The sequence below is a fragment of the Sciurus carolinensis genome, chromosome 10 (assembly GCF_902686445.1).
Source record: "Sciurus carolinensis chromosome 10, mSciCar1.2, whole genome shotgun sequence".
NCBI classification, from domain to species: Eukaryota; Metazoa; Chordata; class Mammalia; order Rodentia; family Sciuridae; genus Sciurus; species Sciurus carolinensis.
The window spans coordinates 69,752,382-69,773,536 of NC_062222.1; the positions used below are offsets into that span (position 1 = coordinate 69,752,382).

At 37.1% G+C, this 21,155-nt stretch overlaps 1 protein-coding gene across 2 annotated transcripts in view; it reads left to right on the plus strand.

Moving 5' to 3' along the window:
* The window catches only part of Mapk10 (mitogen-activated protein kinase 10), a 607,392-nt gene that overhangs the window by 56,771 nt on the left and 529,466 nt on the right, over positions 1–21,155 (plus strand). Inside the window, exons 3-4 of one of the 2 annotated variants that reach the window (XM_047565880.1) lie at positions 5,257–5,376; positions 10,812–10,883. The gene's annotated coding sequence lies outside the window, so the exon portion shown is untranslated. The remainder of the gene's footprint in view (positions 1–5,256; positions 5,377–10,811; positions 10,884–21,155) is intronic. The other variant, XM_047565878.1, reaches the window with a different exon arrangement.

The following is a 21,155-nucleotide window of genomic DNA, read 5'->3' on the forward strand; positions in this document are numbered from 1 at the left end:
GAAACTACTCTATGGGGAGTTTTATAAATATTTCATCAGCAGTATTTAATTGAATTATAGGATTAAAGAATAATACTTAGATGATATCATCTTGGAATTTTTCATTAGAGCGAGCAAGATTTATCAAACTGACAGCATATTAAGTCATAATGATTCATACCTGAAAGATGCTGCAATGGAATTCAGTAGACTCTGAGAATTGCCTTGTATATAATTTTTTGGAACTCAGGCAACAGGATAAAAATATGAAAGTAACAAATTCATGCTGAAAGAAATTTGCGTTTACTTTAAAAACTAAGGTTTTTTTTTTTTTTTTCTAGATTGGTAATTAGAATATAATTCCTGAAAATGTCTCAGTGATATCTAGTTATATCTCAAAAAACAAAGAAACAAAAAAAAGTGGGATGCATAGTTAAAGTCATTGAAAACAGTATAAAGATATGTAATACAGCATCTTCACTTCTTGGAAAAATTACATGGCATGGGGGAAACAAGGAAACATTATATGGTGTGGGGGAAAAGTATTAACGAAGAGCCTTGGGAGCTGTAAGGTAAATAAATTCAGTGGCTATGGCAATAGTATCCCTGGGAGGCATTAGAGGGCTGTATCTTTGGAGGTACCAAGGACCTACAATTCTAGGCTGTGTGATGTTTCTTCTGTGAGATGGGGTGGGCAGCAGGGCAGGAAAGGGGACACTTTCTCTCTCATGGGAAGAACATGTTCACTAGTCTACAAATAAGATTGAGTCCTTGGGGTATGAAGTCCATAGAGGTGGGAAAACCAAACAGAACTGTGAGTAGGCAGCAATACTTTGGTAAAATATGTTTGCTCAGTAATTCTTGGCTCTAAACTGTTTATATACTTGATTTTAAAGAAACATGACTTACAGTCAGACCACAAAGTGGCCTAGAATAAACTAAGGCCAAGAACTAGAAAGAACAAAGGTACATACAATGTAAATATTCAGTCTTAAGAAATCACAGTGGGGAAGATATTTAGCCAGCTAGACAAGAAGAACAAGTGCTGGTGGAGATCTCCATTTTGGATTTCAACCAAACCCTGTAGTATACTTTTTGAATGTTTCATTTAAGACTTAATATTTATTTACTTTGTTATGATAAAATATATAAATGATTAAAATTTACAATTTAAATAATTTTAAGTGTATGGTTCAATGGCATTAAATATAGACACATCTTTTTGCCATCATTAATACTATCCATATTCAGAATTTTTTCAACCCATATGGATAATCTGTATTTATTAAACAACTGTCCATTTGTCTCCCTCCAGTGTCTGATGGCCACTGTTCTACCTTCTGTCTCTGTGTCTTTGACTACTCTAAGTATCTCATATAATTGGAATCATACCATATTTTTTTGTATTTTTATTGTTTAATGTTTTAATTTGAAAATAGCTAGTAAATCAGTTAAATTTTAAAATTTGTTCTAATTAGTAATACATGACAGTGGAATGCATTTATGCACTTTGATACATTATACATATATGGCGTATATTTTCTCATTTTTCTCGTTGTACATGATGTAGAATCATACTGGTCGTGTAGTCATGTATGTACATAGGGTAATAATGTCTATTTTATTCTACTATCCTTCCTAACTCAAAACCCCCTCCTCTCCCATTACTCCCCTCTACCTAATCTAAGGTAACTCTTTTCTTTCCTAGGCATTCCCCCTCATTGTGAATTAATATCTGCGTATCAGAGAAAACATTTGGCCTTTGTTTTTTTGGGATTGTCTTATTTCACTTAGCATAATGTTCTCCAACTCCATCCATTTACCTGCAAATGCCATAATTTCATTCTTCTTTAAAGCTGAGTAATATTCCATTGTGTGTGTGTAAATACATATATATACATATATACCACATTTTCTTTATGCATTCGTCTGTTGAAGGGCATCTAGGTGGGTTCTATAGTTTAGCTATTGTGAGTTGAGCTGCTATAAACATCAATGTGGCTACATCACTATAGTATGCTGACTTTGAGTCCTTTGGTTATAAACTGAGGAGTGGGATAACTGGGTCAAATGGTGGTTCCATTCCAAGTTTTCTAAGAAATCTTCATACTGCTATCCATAATGGTTGCACCAATTTGCATTCCCACCACCAATATATGACTGCACTTTTTTCCCCACATTGCTTGTATTCTTGATAATTGCTATTCTGACTGGAGTGAAATGAAATCTTAGTTTTGATTTGCATTTCTATAATTGCTAGAGATGTTGGACATTTTTTTCATATATTGGTTGCTTCACTTGTATTTCTTCTGTTAAGTGTTGGTTCAGTTCCTTAACCCATTTTTTGACTGGGTTATTTGTTTTTTGGGTGTTAGGTTTTTTGAGTTCTTTATATAGCCTGGAGATTAATGCTCTATCTGAGGTGCATGCGGTAAAGATTTTCTCCCATTCTTTAGACTCTTTTTTCACATTATTGATTATTTCTCTTGCTGAAAAGATGTTTTTTAGTTTGAATACAACCCATGTATTGAGTTTTGATTTTATTTCTTGCACTTTAGGAGTCTTGTTAAGGAAGTCAGATCATAGACTGACATGGTGAAGATTTGGGCCGACTTTATCCTCTATTAGGCTCAGGGTCTCTGTTCTAGTGCCTAAGTCTTTGATCCACTTTTGTGCAGGGTAAGAGATAGGGGTTAAATTTCATTTCATTACATATTTATTTCCAATTTTCCCAACACCATTTGTTGAATAGGTTATCTTTTCTCCAGTGAATGTTTTTGGTGCATTTGTCTAGTATGAGATAACAGTATTTATGTGAATTTGTCCCTGTGTCTTCTATTCGGTACCATCGGTCTACGTGTCTGTTTTGGTGCCAATACCATGTTTTGTTACTATGGCTCTGTAGTGTAGTTTAAGGTCTGGTGTTCTGATGCCTCCTGCTTCACTTTTCTTGCTAAGTATTGCTTTGGCTATTCTGGGTCTCTTATTCTTCCTGATGAATTTCATGGTTGTTTTCCTTATTTCTATGAGGAATGTATTGGGATTTTAGTAGGAATTGCATTAAATCTATATAATGCTTTTGGTAGTATGGCCATTTTGAAAATATTAATTCTGCCTTCCCAAGAGCATGGGAGATCTTTCCATCTTCTAAGGTCTTCTTCAGTTCCTTTCTGTAGTGTTATGTAGTTTTCATTGTAGAGGTCTTTTGCTTCTTTTGTTAAATTGATTCCCAAGTATTTTATTTATTTATTTATTTTTGAGGCTACTGTGAATGGGGTACCTTTCCTAATTTCTCTTTCAGTAGATTTATCACTGATGTATGGGAACATGTTCAATTTATGGGCATTGATTTTATATCCTGCTACATTGTTGAATTCATTTGTTAGTTCTAGAAGTTTCTGGTAGGAGTTTTTGAATCTTCTAAATATAGAATCATGTCATCAGTAAATAGTGATAGTTTGAGTTCTTCTTTTCCTATTCATATCCCTTTAATTTCTTTCATCTGTCTGATTGCTCTGGCTAGAGTTTCAAGGAGTATGTTGAATAGAAGTGGTGAAAGAGGGCATCCCTCTGGTTTCAGTTTTTAGAGGGAATGTTTTCAGTTTTTCACCATTTAGAATGATGTTGGCCTTGGGCTTAGCATAGATAGCTTTTACAATGTTAAGATATATTCTTACTATCCCTATTTTCTAGTATTTTGAACATGAAGAGGTGCTGTATTTTGTCAGATGCTTTTTCTGTACCTACTGAGATGATCATATGATTTTTGGTTGTTAGTCTATTGATATGATGAATTATGTTTATTTGATTTCCGTATGTTGAACCAACCTTGCATCCCTGAGATGAATCCCACTTGATTGTGGTGCACTATCTTTTTAATATGCTTTTGTATGCAATTTTTGCATCTATGTTCATCAGGGATATTGGTCTGAAGTTTTTTTTCCTTGATGTGTCTGTGTCTGGTTTGGGTATCAGGGTGATACTAGCCTCATAAAATGAGTCTTGAAGGGTTCCTCCTTTTCTAGTTCTTTGAATACTTGGAGGAGTATTGGTGTTAATTCTTCTTTAAAGGTCTTGTAGAGCTTGACTGAGAATCCATCTGGTTCCAGGCTTTTCTTGGTTGGTAGGCTTTTGATGCCTTCTTCTATTTCATTGCTTGAAATGGATCTGTTTAAATTGTGTATGTCCTCCTGCTTTAGTTTGGGTAGATTATAAGTCTCTAGAAATTTGTTATGTCTTCAAGATTTTCTATTTATTTGAGTATAAATTTTCAAAATAGTTTCTAATTATCTTCTGTATTTCAGTAGTATCTGTCGTGCTATTCCTTTTCCATCATGAATTTTAGTAATTTGAATTTGCTCTCTCTCTTTGTTAGTGTAGCTAAGGGTTTATCAATTTTATTATTTTTTCAAAGAACCAACTTTTTGTTTTGTCAATTTTTCTAATTGTTTTATTTCAATTTCATTGATTTCAGCTCTGACTTTCATTATTTCCTATCTTCTACTGCTTTTGGTGTTGATTTGTACTTCTTTTTCTAGAACTTTGAGATGTAATGTTAGGTCATTTATTTGTTGACCTTTTATTCTTTTAATGAATGAGCTCAATGCAATGAACTTTCCTCTTAGCACTGCCTTCATAGTGTCCCAGAGATTTTGATATGTTGAATCCGAGTTCTTATTTACCTCTAAGTATTTTTTTTTAATTTCCTCCCTGATTTCTTCTGCCATCTATTCTTCATTCTATAGCATGCTACTTGGTCTTCAGGTGGTGGAGTAGCTTCTATTTTTTATTTTATTATTGATTTTTAGTTTCATTCTATTATGATCTGATAGAATGCATGGTAGTATTTATTTTCTTTCCTTTCCTTTTTTTTTTTTTTGGTATTTGCTGAGAGTTGCTTTGTGGCATAATGTATGGTCTTTTTTAGAGAAGGATCCACATGCTGCTGAAAAGAAAGTGTATTCGCTTGCTGATGGGTGGAATATTCTATATATGTCTATTAAGTTTAAATTATTGATTGTATTGTTTAGTTTTATAGTTCCTTTGCTTAGTTTTTGTTTGGAAGATCTATCCAGTGGTGAGAGAGGTGTGTTAAAGCCACCCATTTTTTTTGTTTTGTGGTCTATATGATTCTTGAAATTGAGAAGAATTTGTTTGATGTATATAGATGCTCTATTGTTTGGGGCATAAATATTTATAATTTGTTATGTCTTGTTGATGTATAAATTCCCTTAAGTAGTATGACATGTCCTTCTTTGTCCTTTCTGATTAACTTAGGTTTGATGTTCACTTTATCTGAAATGAGGATGGAAACCCCTGCTTGTTTTTGAGATCCATATTACTGATATGCTTTTTTCAACCTTGCACCTTCAGTCTGTGAATGTCTTTGCCTACGAGGTGAGTCTCTTGGAGACAGTATATTCTGGGGTCTTTTTAAAATTCCCATCTGCTAGTTTATGTCTTTTCATTGATGAGTTTAGGCTGTTAACATTCAAGGTTATTATTGAGATACGATTTGTATTTCCGGTCATTTTGGTTTATTTCTGATTTTTAATTTGACTTAGTTTCTCCTCTGATTGACCTTCCCTTCAGTGTAGTTCCCCCTTTGCTAGTTTTCACTTTTTTTCCCACTTCATTCTATGAAATATTTTGTTGAGAATGTTCTGCAGTGCAGGCTTTCTAGTTATGAATTTTTTAAAAACTTTTGTTTATCGTGGAAGGTTTTTATTTCCTCTTCACATCCGAAACTTAGTTTTTCTGGATATAAAATTCTAGGTTGGCATCCATTTTCTTTCAGAGTTTGAAATATCTTATTCCAGGACCTCCTAGCTTTGAGGTCTGGGTTGAGAAATCATTTGAGATCCAAATTGGTTCCCCCCTATACATAATTTGATATTTTTTTCTCATAGTATTTAAGATTTTATCCTTATTCTGTTTTTTTTTTTTTTTTTTTTTTTTTGGTAGTGCTGGGAATTGAACCCAGGGCCTGTGCATGCAAAGCAAGCACTCTACCAACTGAGGTATATCCCCAGTCCCTTATTCTATATTTTACTCATTCTCATTATAATGTTTTGGTGGAGGTCTGCTGTAATTTTGTACATTTGGGGTCCTGTAAGCCTCTTGTATTTGATTTTCCATTTCATTTTTCAATTCATTAGGTTTGGTAAATTTTCTGCTATTACATCTGTGTATTCCTTTGGTTTGTATCTCTGCTCCTTCATCTGTAACAATAACTATTTTTTTGGGGGGGTGCTGGGGATCGAACCCAGGGCCTTGTGCTTACAAGGCAAGCACTCTACCGATTGAGCTATCTCCCCAGCCCCAACAATAACTCTTAAATTTGTTTTTTTCATGTTATCCCATAATTCTTGGAAGTTCTGCTCATGGTTTCTTACCATCTTTTCTGCATGGTCAGCTTTATTTTCAAGAGTATATATTTTGTCTTCATTGCCTGAGGTTGTGTCTATTCTAGTCTATTGGTGATGCTTTCCATTGAATTTATAATTTTATTTATTGATTCCTTCATTTTATGGATTTCTGCTTTTTTTTCCCCCCAAATCTCTAACACTTTATTGAAGTGACCTTTCACTATCTGTATTTTCTCTTTGATTTCGCTCCTTATATCACCCTTTTCTTTCTTTTTTTTTTGGCAGTGCTGGGGATTGAACCCAGGGCCTTATGCCTGCAAGGCAAGCACTCTATCAACTGAGCTATATCCTCAGCCTTTATACCACCCTTTTCTTTGCAGATCAGTTTATGTACCTTCTCAACTCCTTGGATATTTTTTTCTATTGTGTTGTCAGTGGATTCTGTTATTGGAGCATCTTGGTTTATCTGAAGAGCTTGCTCCCTTGTTTGTTCATGTTGTTTGTGTGTTTTCCCATCTAGAGGTGTGGCTCTGAGGCATTACAGATTCCACCCTATAGACCTATATTATCCCTGAAGCTTTTCAGTACCTTGCCTTTAAGGGGGAGATTAATATCAACAGCAACCAGTGTCACCAATACATAGCTTAAATCTAATAGCTCCCACTAAGTCGTCTGATTTCTCACAACAAACAGAAATGATGAGTTCAATCACTGTCTATAATATAAACAGAAAATTTGCTAAAAGGGTTTACAATTTCAAATGGTGGACAAAGACAGAAGTAATGTAGGACGTGATGTGCATGAGAGAGGAGGAGAGAATCTAGAAGTAAAAGTCCACAGGAAGAGTGGAAGAGGAATTGACACATTGGCTATTGGCTGGAGAAAAGATAGAAAGAGAATCCAGGAAAATAGACAAGTGAGAGGAAGAATATATACAAAGAAAAAAGAATTAAAAATATAAGAATACACCACAAAACTGCAAAACACCATTTGTATATCACTGTCCTCAACAAACTGATGCTTGAAAAATATGTTGTTCCAAATATGGTAGAGCTGTTAGAGAAGAAAAAAATAAAATAAAATAAATTTTGATGGAAAATTGAACAACTGTCTCTGTCGGCATTCAAAAGTTTCTCAGCCCTTCTCTGACTTCTCGTGGGATTACTAGGCCCAGACTAGTCCTTGCAAACCTAGTCACTATCCCATGGATCTGGGCTTCAGATATCCCAGGACTGGCCACATTGCAGTCCCAAGATCTCACTGCCACTCTAATTTGTAGAGATACCACCAAGGATGGGCTCACACAGAGGAGCAATCCTGAGAAGCAGCAGCAAGATGGCGGCCACCAGCACTCCCAGTAGGGAGGCCTCAGGTGCAGACAAACCCACAAGCATCCAGACTCTGGACCTGCAGGACCTGTCTGGTATCCCCAGACAGAGGCGGCTGCTTCCTGAGACTGTGGTGGCAGCAAACCTGCTGGCACCCCAGCCCTCCAGGCCCTAGTCATTGTCTCAAGATATATACAGCCAGGAGGAATCAAACCTGTAGTCTTCTGGCAGCAGGCTTCTGAATGGCAGTGGCAGCGGTACTGGTGGTGGGTCAGCAGCAGTGTGCAGCGGGTTGACCTTGTTGGCCTATCTTTTACGAATGACATTTCACTTAACATTATATCTTCAAGTTTCATCCATGTTGTGGTGTTCTACTTATATTCCTACAGTAGTCACAGTCAAATGATGTAAAGTTTTTGTTTTTCCCTTCAGGCAGTTTCATAGCAGGACTCACAAAACACACAATGGCAGGAAGTGTGTACAGAGACAATAGTACAGGTAGGATACTGAAGTCTCCAAAACAGAGGCCCCAGCCTTGTAGCTACCAGAGGCAGAGTTGGAGATCAAGGAAGTGGCACAGCACTAGGGATGCAGGCAACAAGGACCAAGCCACAAGGCCGAAGTCAAGGGTGCAGGCTAGGATGCTGAACTGCAGCAGAAACGGCAAATGGTAAGGTCTGGTAGTCCTGTTAGCTGCACAGTAATATCACATATGAAGGTCATTTTACATTCAGAAAAGTAGAGGGGAAGACTCCAGTGAGTTACTCTGATGCTAAGGAGGGAGAGACCACTGACCTCAGGTGCCTAAAGACTGGCTGATCCAGGACAGTTTTCAAGGAAAAGGTGATTTATAGTTGGGTAGCATTTAGACAGGCAGAGAAGAGTCATAATGATTTACTTAGAGGAGTTGGCACTAGGAGAAATAGGGAGATTACAAACTGCCTGGTACTTTTGTAGCTAAAAAAGTTTCCTCTGTAAGGGAGTTTGTATGGAACGCAGAAGGAGATAGGAGCAGGTTGATGGAGCCAGTTTATAAAGTACGGCTGTCGAGAAGTAATTGATTCATATTATTTTGTAAATAATGGACACCAATAGAAAATGAATGAGCTTTATTTTTTTCCTTTTTCTCAACTCCCTTAGACTTAATCTTGACCTTAATTAGAACAATTAGCATTCTTTGCCTTAGAGTACGGTGGGAAACATCTCTATCTTCTAGGAGAATGCAAACTGTCTGAAGACAGACTGTTTTATTCAAGTTAGTGTCCCTTATCATTAAGCACAATGTTTTGAATTTCTTAGTCCCTCATTAAACAATCCTTGAATTGAGTGGTTTTAGATTATGAAGTTTTGAGGGCTTATGGGGTAAAATGGTCAAAGTTATAACTTAGAAAGGCTGATCCCAATAGAACATATAGGGAAAGTAGAGGCAGACTAATCATAAGGGATGGTATTTCAATAATGAAGCAGTGAGGTAAATGAAAGTATTTCTCCACTGGGTCTTAACAAGAAGGGAAGGATTTGAGGAAAAATCTGAAAACAGATCACAGTCTTTATGTACCAATAATCGTTCAGTGGCAGCTGGAAACAGAAGTTAAGAAGAAAGAAAGCAAAAGGCTAAGGAATGAACCATCAGTTATTCCTCCTGCATATTTTCTTCTGTGGAATCCCCCCCAAAATTACCTAATATACACCCAAAAAATATCATTTCTTTCTTTCTGAAATCACAGAAGCAGATTCTTCTCTAGAAAATGCAGTCAACATGAGTCAGAAAATTCTCTTTATTTGTTAGAAAGTAAAATTAATCTAGCTGTTTTCATTTTCTTATTGGGATTGTTTGATTAGCTGGGGGCTCTGTGAGTTTCTACAAATGTAGTACAGTCTGTGAACACTAGGAAATAATATATTTGTCACAGAAGCACAATGAAGTGTTTTCTAGCTGTACAGAAATAAGATTACTCTTTGAGAGTTAAGCCTATAAAATTCACCCCCAAGCAGTAGATCAGCCACCTGTGCAAGTAAACCATAAGAGATTGCCTGTAAATCTGGGTCTAAAGAGTTTGGGCAGTCTTTGAGGGATACAGATTTGAATGCAATGCTTTGGCTCAATAAAAATCATAATGCTTCATTTTTTTTCAAATCATATGAAATCCAACTCTGAGCTCTCACTCATGAGGGGGCTGGCATTGAAATACCAAATGTGTCACTGAGGGCTCCTTATCCCTTCCCCCTTGGGTTTTACCTCCGGTGACTGCCCAGGAGCAGTTCCCATCTAAGCTGATGGTCTATTTGGAAGACAAGTGGCTCCTCTCACTCTCCCATTGGTCCGTGGGGTCTTTTGCTGGAACTTTCTGACCTGGTGGCTGGCCTTCTCATGCCACTCCACCCTCCTCTTGTCCTGGAAGCTTTGAGTCGGGAGAAACCCCAACTTGCCATTTGTGATAATTCCAAATCCTGTCCCTTTTCTGTGTTGGAAATGTTTCCTCTCTGGTGGCAACTTCCACTGTCTCTCTTCCACACCACCTCAGTTGGGGGATTAAGTTTAATCTCCTCCAATCTATCTCAAACATAAATGCTATTTAATTACTTCCCTCCTGATGAGAAAGTCAGAGGATCACCCTTTAAAAAACAAGCATTTCCTCTTTACTAAATGTGACTGGGAAAAGAGATAACTTCTCCTTGGTGACTCTAAAAGCAATAAAAACAATATCAACTCCAATAGCAAAATAATCCATAACAATACCCACTATCACTTCAAAAAGTACCTGTTAGTTATTCTTGTTAATTCATCTGATTACATATCATATACTCTAATCAAGGGTGTAAATGAATTCTCAGAGTGAGGGTGGGTCTTCGTCATAATGCAATAGGTTCAAATACAATCAACTACTCTGTGGCCTGTTTGGACAAAGACTGGTTAACCTTATGGTTTGATAAACAGAATGGAATCTGGAGAAAAGGTAGCCTGTGAGACAGAATTTCTTATTACATCTCCAGCATTCTTCAATCAAAATGGTCTGGCTACATTGGTAGGTCTATTTTTATGATGGAAAAGAACGATGCCAAGTGATCCATAGCTTGGGAATCATGATGTTCATCAGTTCCCCAGCTTTATTACAATTTCTTTTCTTTTGGTCAGTTCCAGATCCTGCATGGTCAAAATCTCATCATGGTGGAGAGATGGGCCTTAGAAGTCCTACTCGTGTGACAAGTGAGCCTCTCTAAGTTGCATTCTTATTTCACTTATTTAGTTTTATCTAAGTTCAGAAAAAAACTATTTACATTAAAATGACTACAGAAAAAGTACATCTATTTTTGGTGGATGCTATGGTCTGAAAGTATCTCCTCCAAATTCAGATGTTGAAACTTAATCATCAGTATGATGGTACTGGGAGGTAGAGCCTTTGGAGGTAATTAGGTCATTAGGGCAGAGCCCTAATGTGTAGTGCTAGTACCCTCCTAAAAGAGCCTCCAGAAAACTGTTTTTCTCCTTTTTATCATGGGCCCTTACCAGACACCAGATCTACCAGTGCCTTGAACTTGGCCTTCTCAGCCTCCAAAACTGTAAAAATAAGTTTCTATTATTTATAAACCTTCCAATCTATGATATTTTGTTATAATAGCCCAAAAGACTGAGACAGAATATTGTTTTCCCACTGTTGGTGAGATGGGTAGTTGATTGACTCACAGAATGGAAATGTTCCACTTACCCATTCATTCATGCAATAAGTATTTATCTTTTTGTGGTTCTGAGGATCGAACCCAGACCCCACACATTCTGGTGCTCTACTACTGAGGTATATCTCCCCTCTTTTAATTTTTGCTCTGAGACTGGGTCTTGCTAAATTGACCAGGCTAGACTTGAACTTGTGATCTTCCAGCTTCAACTCCCAAGTAGCCACCTTGTATTCACTGTGATAATTAATTTATTGAACATCTACTTTATGATAGGTACTGGTCTAAGTATTGGAGCTACACAAACGAATAAGCTAGATATGGCTTCTGTTTCTGTTCACTGGGCTTATGTATTAACCCAAGTAATTTTCTGATCTTTCATCCAAATCACTCCTTTTTTTAAATTGAATTTTCACCCAGAGTTTCCTAAATGCCAAGCTGTCACTATTTATTTATATCATACTGGGGATGAAACCCAGGGGCACTCTACCACTGAGCTACATTCCAAGCCTTTTTTTTACTTTTTATGACAGGGTCTTGCTAAGTTGCCCAGTCTGGCCTTGAACTTGCCTTCTCCTGCCTTATCCTCCAGAGTAGCTGAAATTACAGGGGAGTGCCGCCATACCTGGTATTGCTTATATTTATTCATTCATTTATTTGTTTTTCCCTGTATGTGGGACTGAACCCATGGTCTCACTGAGTTATAATCCCTACATTCAAGCTGCTTTATTTGATCATTTACAGATTTCCTTGTTTTTATCTTGGAAATTCTAATTGAGTGAATCTAGTTTGGAGCTAGGAACTCTTTATTTTAATAAAAAAAATCCTCTAGTTCAATGTGCAGTTTGGTTTGAGAACCATAATTTCCAAAAACATTCTTATTTAAAACTGAAATTGTGGGGTGCCTGAATCATGCATGGATGATGGGAACCAAGCACACAGACAAGCATTATAGAATGTCAAATAGAAACTTTCTTTTTGTCATGTAATTACTTGCCCATGCCCAAACTCAGAATAAGAGCCATAGTATGTTCTATATTCTAAACCTACAGGGGAGTCTGGGTGAGCCACCCTCCTGCAGGGCTTGCTGAGAGGTCCCCAGTTAGGGAACTCGACAAACACAGACACTGTCCCCACAGTGAGGGGTGGTGGGAGGAAGGAAGCCAACCTCTTGGGGAGTGGGTTGTAGACTCTATTTTTCTTTCAAGTTAAGAATGTGGGTGAAGGGAGCTCAAGAAAATCACTTGAAAAAAAAAATAAACAGACATCATGTTCCCTGGGTTTATGATCTTCTGAAGGAGCATAGTTGCACAGACATCATGTTCCCTGGGTTTATGATCTTCTGAAGGAGCATAGTTGTTGACATGCTCTGTGAGCTACTTCGATGTGGAAAAAGAGAATACTGCGAAGATGCGAGTGGAGCCAGTCTAGGCAGAGAGGGGCCTCCTTCAAAGCCAGTGATGGCGTTCTCACATGACTGCAGACTTGAGATGTGGCTCTCATAATAAATGAGACTGGAAGTCACAATTATCCCAAGATTGGTGCAGTTTGAGGGGCAAAGAGGTGCTCACACATGGGAATGCCATCAGGTCAGCATCTGCCAAAGGAGGTAACTAAATCTCTCATCAAAATGGAATGGTGGAGCCATGACTGGTCTTCACTGAGCCCACAGGCCATAGGCCAGACTCATGCTTACCAGTCAGCTGTGCAGAGGGCCACAGCCCTGCTCAGTCATATGTGGAGATGTCATGTTTCTTTCTCCTTCCTCCTTGTCTTGATCCTAGATAAGCCTGCACACAGAAGGAGGGGTAGAGGTGATCAAGAGCTAGAACTCCTCCCCTAGCCCTGTTCCTTAACCCTGCCAAACTCCCTGGGGCTTTTGATCTAAAACTGAAGGCCTAAGCTCTTCTGGGTCATGGGATGAGTAGAGTTTTGATTAACTATAAAATAGAAGTGTTAAAATAGGAATGAATCTGAAATACTTGAGTGACATTGTCCTAATACCTATATTTGGTTGAAAAGCATGAACGTAGACAAGATGTATTTGGGGACTTGCTATTCAGCAGGAAAATAGTGGTGCTAGGGACACTTGACAGAAAACCATTATGTGTCCATAGTGAGTTGAGATTCTTTAATAAACATTCCCTTCCTTTCTTCCCCTTCCTCCTTCCTTCTTTCCCCTTCCTTCCTTCCTCTTTTTCTCTCCTGCAGTGGCAGGGATAGAACCTAACCTCCTAGACAAGCACTCTATCTCTGAGATACATTCCCAACAAGAATTAAAAATTTTGATTACAGATTTTAAAATAATTATGTGTGCACATTACAGAATTCAAAAGACATGTCAAAGGGTAAAAGTAAACATTTTATTTCCTTCTTCTCTCCCTTAACCATGAAGTTTTTAATGTTTCTTTCTAGAAGTAGCACAGAATTGCTTTATATTAAAATTTTTATATGGTCATATAATTCTTTATCAATTCTATAGCATTGATGAACATGTACAAGAAATACATAGGTTAGATACATTTCCATGTACTAAGGTTACTGTTTGAAAGCTGTTGCCAGACTGCATCATCTCATCTTCATTATTTTCTGTGACCCTATGAATCACATTGTTTGAAATTCCCCAGAAGCAGATATTCAGGAAATCCTCAGATTTTTGCTTTTTAATTTTGAGATTAGAAATGACTATTCCTATATTATGTCTTATGCTTTACTTCTTCCTTGTATTTTGCTCATTTGAATAAACTTGGTTTATTTGTTGAAGGTTTTGGAAAACTATTCAGAGATGTGTTTACTTCAGAAAGAACACCGAGGAGTCTTGGAACCCTTTTCTGGCTCTAGTTATTTAGGATTCTGTGAAAGTCGTGCAAGATCTATACTGACTTTCCTCAGCTCTAAAACTTACAGCCAAGGGTGGAGGCTGAGAAGTTGATTTGTTTTAGTGACTGTTTTTTAGGATGAGGGCGTGGGTGAGTTAAAAAACGTTTCCACTGGCCTCAGTCCAAATTAAAATCCAGGTAATATGTTTATACACCTGGGAACTTTTTCACTCTCATCTCAACCCTAAACTGGATTTTACCACTCTGTTTTGCTTATTTCTTTATGTTGGTGACCATTCTTTTTTGTTTGTTTTTTTGGTACCAGGGATTGAACCCAGGGTTGCTTAACCACCGAGGCACATCTCTAGCCCTTTTTTTATATTTTATTAAAGACAGGGTCTGCTGAGTTGCTTAGGGCCTCCATAAATTGCTGAGACTGGATTTGAACTCATGATCCTCCTGCCTCAGCCTCCCAAGTTAGTAGGATTACACTGTGCCTGGCTTGCCAGTGACCATTCTTTGACTTGCAAGCTCTGAAGGACACAGGCTATAAATAAATGAATGATTTATTTATTTATATATTTATTTTTGCATTCCACAAAACATCAGAGTGTTGTATATAAGGCAGATAAAAGAAGATATTTTTGTTGAGTGACTAGGCTAAGGATTTTAGGATTAATTCAGTAATGACTAGAAAACTAAAATAACACCACCTTACAAAAACATATTCAGTAATAGGAAAGTGAGAGAGTTTATACTGAAGCATTATATGACTAGAAATGTGTTTAGAAAGCTGAGAATGATGAAGGACTGCTTATTTATCAACAAAAATTCAGGGGGCTGGGGAGATAGCTCAGTCGGTAGAGTGCTTGCCTTGTAAGCACAAGGCCCTGGGTTCGATCCCCAGGACCCCCCCCCAAAAAAAAATTCAGGATACCTTGTTTTTATCTGGCAAAAATAGTATGGTGTTAATGTAGGCAGTATAGGAGACTTGAGAAGGAGAGTGGAAATAACTAAGAAACTAATGAAATTATTGCGGGAGAGAAGAGTTTCTGACATATGCAGGTTCCAGGACTGAACTCGAGTCACCTAGTGGAGGTAGATTGGGCAGGACTTGCAGACTTGATGTAGGAGGTGAAGTAGAAGTGAAATCAAAAGTGATTGCTAAAGGTTTTAAATTTACATTACTGAGTACATGATTGCAGGAAAATGATCTTTATTCTGGAAACTGAAAGAAAACTAGGTTTGTGTAGGGCAGAAAAAGAATAGAAGTAAAAGAAATTCAGTTTAAACCTTTTTGAATTTACCAGTTGAAATACCTAGTATATTTAGATATACATGTTTAAAGTCTGGGAGAAGTTTACTAAATATAGACATATGAATCTTTTAAGAAGGGTCTGGGAAGCAGGAGGTAGAAAAATTTTGCTGGAATACCTGATAAGTTGATCCAGGGTGAAAACGTATTATCTCTTGATGCTGAATTTGGATCAAGAAACAAAAGTGTCAAATGTATATAAATGTGCCCTTAAACATGGTATATATTTATTGCTAGGTGATGTAAGCCTGAGTGTGAGTGCTAGGTTATAGTGAGATAGGAACAGGAATTTCTATTTACTATTCACAGTAAGGTGATTGTAGATAGTGATAATGCACCCTACATTTCAAAAAATTAAAGAAAGTTTTCATTGTAAAGAAATGACAATTTTTTTTTTTTTTTTTGGTTTTGGTCCTGGAACCCAGGACCTTATACATGTTAACCAAGTGCTCTACAATTCCATCCCTGACAAATGTTTGAAGGGATACATATGTTTAGCCTGATCTGAACATTACACAATGTATACATGTATCTGAACAACACATTAACCTGTATAGTTTTTAATGTCTTGTGTATCATTTGAAAAATAAGTTTAATTTTAAAAAGTCAGCAAACACCTAAAAACAAAACAAAACACAAACTAAAACACATGAGGGAAATGAAGCAAGATTTCTCCCTTAATTTTCACTGATAGCTTTGTCCTCTGTGTAGGAAATGAAGGGCAAGGGAAAAATCTTTTCCTATGCTGCTGCTTCTTGAGTCCCCCCAGGTTCTCTTAGGTTATGTATTCTTGGATAACTATATTGATTAACCACAGTACAAGTGTGTGTGTGTTTGGGTGTGTCTATGTGTGTATTCCACCAATCTATAACCCTCCTGCAACGTTTTGGTAGCCCTCAGTAAATATTTAGTGAGGAAAAAAAGGAACGAATAGATGAATCAGTGTTGAACAAATGACTTGAGATATGACCATATCAATATTATTAACATTAAGTTAATAGAGCATATGTTATGGAAATTTAGAAAAACCATCATTTCCAATGAGTCTTCAGAGTTTTGAGGAAGAATTTTGTTGGTAGGAAACTCACGAGGGGAGAACAGTCCAAAATATATATTCCCAGCTCTGTCACATTCTCTTCCCAGGATCCATGTTTCTGCCTAGGCCTAGTGATAAAGTCCATGTGTAGTCGTTGGAATTTTCTCTCCCAGGAGGACTTATGGGATGTCAGCAGGAAAATACTGCCTGTATGGGAGCACTTATTGGAAAAATAAAACCATTTACATGTCCATAATGAGTTGAGATTCCTTAATAGGTTTACATTTTTTTCTTAGAAGATTTAAATTTATGATTCTATGTACACATGTCTCAGAACTCAAAAGACATAAAAGAATAGAAGTAAAAAATTAGCTTTTTTCCCCTCCTCCTCTTACAGTGGTCTTTTCCATTGTGGGAGGGAACAAAGTGGGAAAAGTTAGGTAAAAATCAGTTATCAACCAATGCATGAAACAGGAAGTAGCAAAATTAGACTCTAGGTGTGGCTTCTCCTGTAGGTCACTCCACTGTTCTGCACTTAGCAATTAGATTTTGATAATCTGAGAATCAAACGAAGGGTTTAGATGGGGAAGTTAAAGAACCATAACTGAAGAAATAAAACAACAACTTCTACCAAGACTACAAGACAGAAGTGGGTGGGAGCAAAGTTTAAATGTTCGGAGCTCCATCTTCTGGTCATCGAGCAGGATAAAACTGGAAAGAAGTATTTATCATGACTAAATTTATCTACAGAAACTGTGTTAAATGTATCATTTCATTTAACTGTCTTGTCTTGCCAAATAAGCTACAAAACTTTTGAACTTGAAAATTAAAGCCCTTCAAAATCTGGTTCCAATCCCTTTTTTTAAAAATAACAATTCATTCATCCATTTTAACAAGTATTTGTTAACCTACCTGAAAGACAGACCCATCAGCCTGCTCTTAAGAGCAACTCTTTAACTCTCATGTCATCAAAAAACAAGTGATTATTTTACATTTAGTATAAACTATACAAATAATACATGACCAATACTCCTCTCCCCAAATTGAAACGTAGCAAGGAAATGGCTAAACTTTCCTTTAACTAGCACCTCAGTCAATCCATCCCCTCTTCCACTCAGCAGTAACTGTAATTGTGGGTTTGTGGATGCTTCTGGATATTATTTAATCTGTTATATGTGAACATACATACAGATTGGTACTTCTTATAAACTTGAATAGGGGTGAATTATGTGTATGTTTTACACCAATAGCATAATACTGTATGGAATTTCTTTTTACACTTAGCAATACATCTTGGGAATTTACCCACTTTATTACATATCTATCTAGATCATTCTCTTCTTAAATTTCTCTTTTTTTTTGGTACCAGGGATTGAACTCAGGGGTACTTGACCCCTGAACCACACCCCAGCCCTTTCTTGTATTTTATTTTGGGACAGGGTCTTGCTGAGTTGCTGAGGGCCTCTCTGAGCTGCTGAAGCTGATTTGAACTCGAGATCCTCCTGCCTCAGCCTCCTGAGTGACTGGGATTACAGGTGTGCGCATGGATAGGTTGTTCTTTTTAAGTGAGATAGTATTCCAAAATATTGAAACTATCTCCTTTTTAGCTTGTTTGCCTAATTACAAACAATGCTGAATGAATGTTCCTGTGAACATAAGAACTTCAGTGAAGTGGAACTGCTGGACATAGAGTCTGTATATTTTTGGTTGACAGATACTATTACCCTCTGAAGGGGCAGTTGCACTGAAAGGGCATTCTCTCCACACTTATTTCTCCACACATCTACTAACACTTGATATATTGAACTTAATTTTGGGAGTCAATCTAATGGTTAAGGACTGATATTTTATTTATTTTTTTGTTTTTGTTTCTACTTTTACTCCTGTTTTGTACATTCTTTCATGTTCGTTGACCATTTCATCTATTGTTTTGGGACTTGATTCTTATTATTTACATGTTTATATATTTTATGTTGGGCAGTTTTATTTATGTTTGGTCTGTAGCAATTCTTTTATGATCAGGATAATATTTGTTATATATACATAAATTTTTTTTCCTGGATTTTGTTCCTTGTAAGTTTTAATTTTATCTAATTTATCAGTTATTCCTTATATTCCCCTTGTATAAATAACCCCACATTTTTATGCATATTGCAGCAGTGTGTTCAGAGCCTTACTCATATCCCTTAAGCCTTACTGCTCTTATTTATTTATTGGTGCTGGAGATGGAGCCCAGGGCCTCATGCATGCTAGGCAAGGGCTCTATCACTGAACTACATCGCAAGCCCCAAACAGGAATACTTTTATTGTAAGCCATGTGTCTTTGCTGGAGAGCTTCTCCTGTCATACTGAAGATTGATTTCCATCCCTTACCCTGGGAGCAGTTCAAGCCTTGATTGTTTTGATTGGTGTTAATTCCCATGTTTCCTTGCCATTTGGGTGGACACTGGTTCCCCTGGTTTCCAGCTGGATTAAGCCCCAGTTTTTACAATGGTAATTTGCTTAATAATATACCCTTTGTGTGCTGATTTACCTTCCCTGACTCCCTTCCTCACTTTCCTTCCAGTGGTTCCTGTGGTCATCCTTGGACCTGTTTCACTCGGACCTTCGCCTCACCATATGCTTCTGGGGAAACCCAAATTAAATGGTGTCTTAGTGAGCCCTTACTCTGTGTCAGGCAGGCAACTAAGAGTTTGTGCCAAGAGTCTATTATGAAATGTGTAATTGTGTTATCTTCATTTTTATGTTATCTTCATATTTATGTTATCTTCATTCTTCCCTCATAAGAAGGTACCAAAGTTTAAATTTAAAAAGGTACTTAGGGATGCTCAACAAGTGAATGACAAAACTATTAACTTGAACCAAGGCATTTTGGCCTTCAGAACACACATTTGTGACCATTGTATTGAGAAACAAGTACCCTTCTAGAATATCCTTCACTCATTTTCTCATGAAATTTCCCCTATTTTTAGTGGTCCTGTTCAAAGGACAGGTCCTCAATATAGAATTCCTTGACATTATGTTCCAGGTCAGAATTAATTTCTCTTTTTCCTGATTCTCATATAATCGAATGCCTCTCTTACAGAATTTATTACTTTGTCTTGTTTATTGGTGGGCATGTGTCATTTTTTTTGTGCTGCACAGAGTACTTTGTGAGTGCCTAATATATATCAGGTCTTTGTAAGTTCTTTTATTTTTATTTTTTTCCCCTTTGTGGTGTTGGGGATGGAACTCAAGACCTTGTGATTGCTAGACAATAGTTCTATCATTGCCGTACACCCCTGCCCTGATTTTTTTTTTGGGGGGTGGGTGAAGAGGTGAAGGAAAGATTATAAATTTCTTGAAGGCAAGGATCATGTCTCCATCTTGTCTAGCTCATGTCGTACATTAAGGAGGAGTTCAATGAGGGCTCACTGAATTGAATTTTAGATATAGTATATGCTTGAGAAAGGACAGGGGAATGAATTGGGAATTAATTAATAGATACTTACACAATGAATAGACTATTTCATGACTATTTCAAATTTAAAGAAATTTGAAAACCAGTACAATTTGGATAGGTCAATTAAGTAACATGCTACTCCAGAGTTCATAGAATGTTTTCTGGTATTTCTTTTCTAGTATAGTACTAGGCATTATGATATAATGGGAAGACACCTATAAATGAAAAGAAATGCCCAAGACTCTTACATCTTAGGCAAGGAATTCACATTTAGCAGAATGAATGAGAAAAGGAAACTTTAAAAACAAATTATCAGGTTGTCAGAGTGTTGGTCTAGCATGTGCAAAGCCTTGGGTTTGATTCCCTAGTACCACAAAATAAAATAAAAATTATCAAAAAATATGTGAAAATGCTGATGGCCATGGAAGGAAAACAAATGTAGTTTTGGTTAGCTAGAAAAAACTCCCAGAGTAGTAAAGTTTGAATTAAAATGAAGATGCAATAAGTACTATTTGGAGGAGAGCAGTAGTCAGAACCTTTTGGCTAGAATGGAAAAACAGTGCAGGTTAAGAGTTGCATGTGGTCTTTGTCGGGGATACAGACCGATGAGTTTTGCTGGTTTGGGGTACATATAACACCCCTCTAAACCCAAAGAGGGTCTAGGTGAACTAGGAGGCAGGTGAAGTTGGATTGGGAGTTCTACCTGCTGAGTCTTTCAGCACCTCTTTTCCTTCTCTGGCACTTCCTTCCTTCCCATCCCTCACCCCAGGCACTCATCTTGTTTCGCCAGCTCTCACTCTGAGACGTGCTCACTCAGGTGTAGATGATAATGATTTTGGATTTGGAAAGGCAAAGCAATTGGTGGGTGGGGTGGAAAGGGGAGGAGGAAGAAAGGGTTTTGTTAGTTAAGATAAAAATGTGAGCAAAGGTAGAGATGTAAATTTATGGACAACTTGCTGAAAAGACAGTGTTTTACTTGGTTAAGGCAGTGCAATTCCTAATGTTTTTGAATATGAGAGTTCTTTTAATAAGAAAAGAATTGGTAGGTCCCTACCTAATTGTGACTGTACTCTTACTATCCCTTGAGAAAATACGTGATGATGAAATTTACTAAAAACTAATAAATAGTGTATACAGTAGAAGTTTATTTAGTTTATAGACACTAACTGGAAGAATGACAATTCACAAATCCGTTT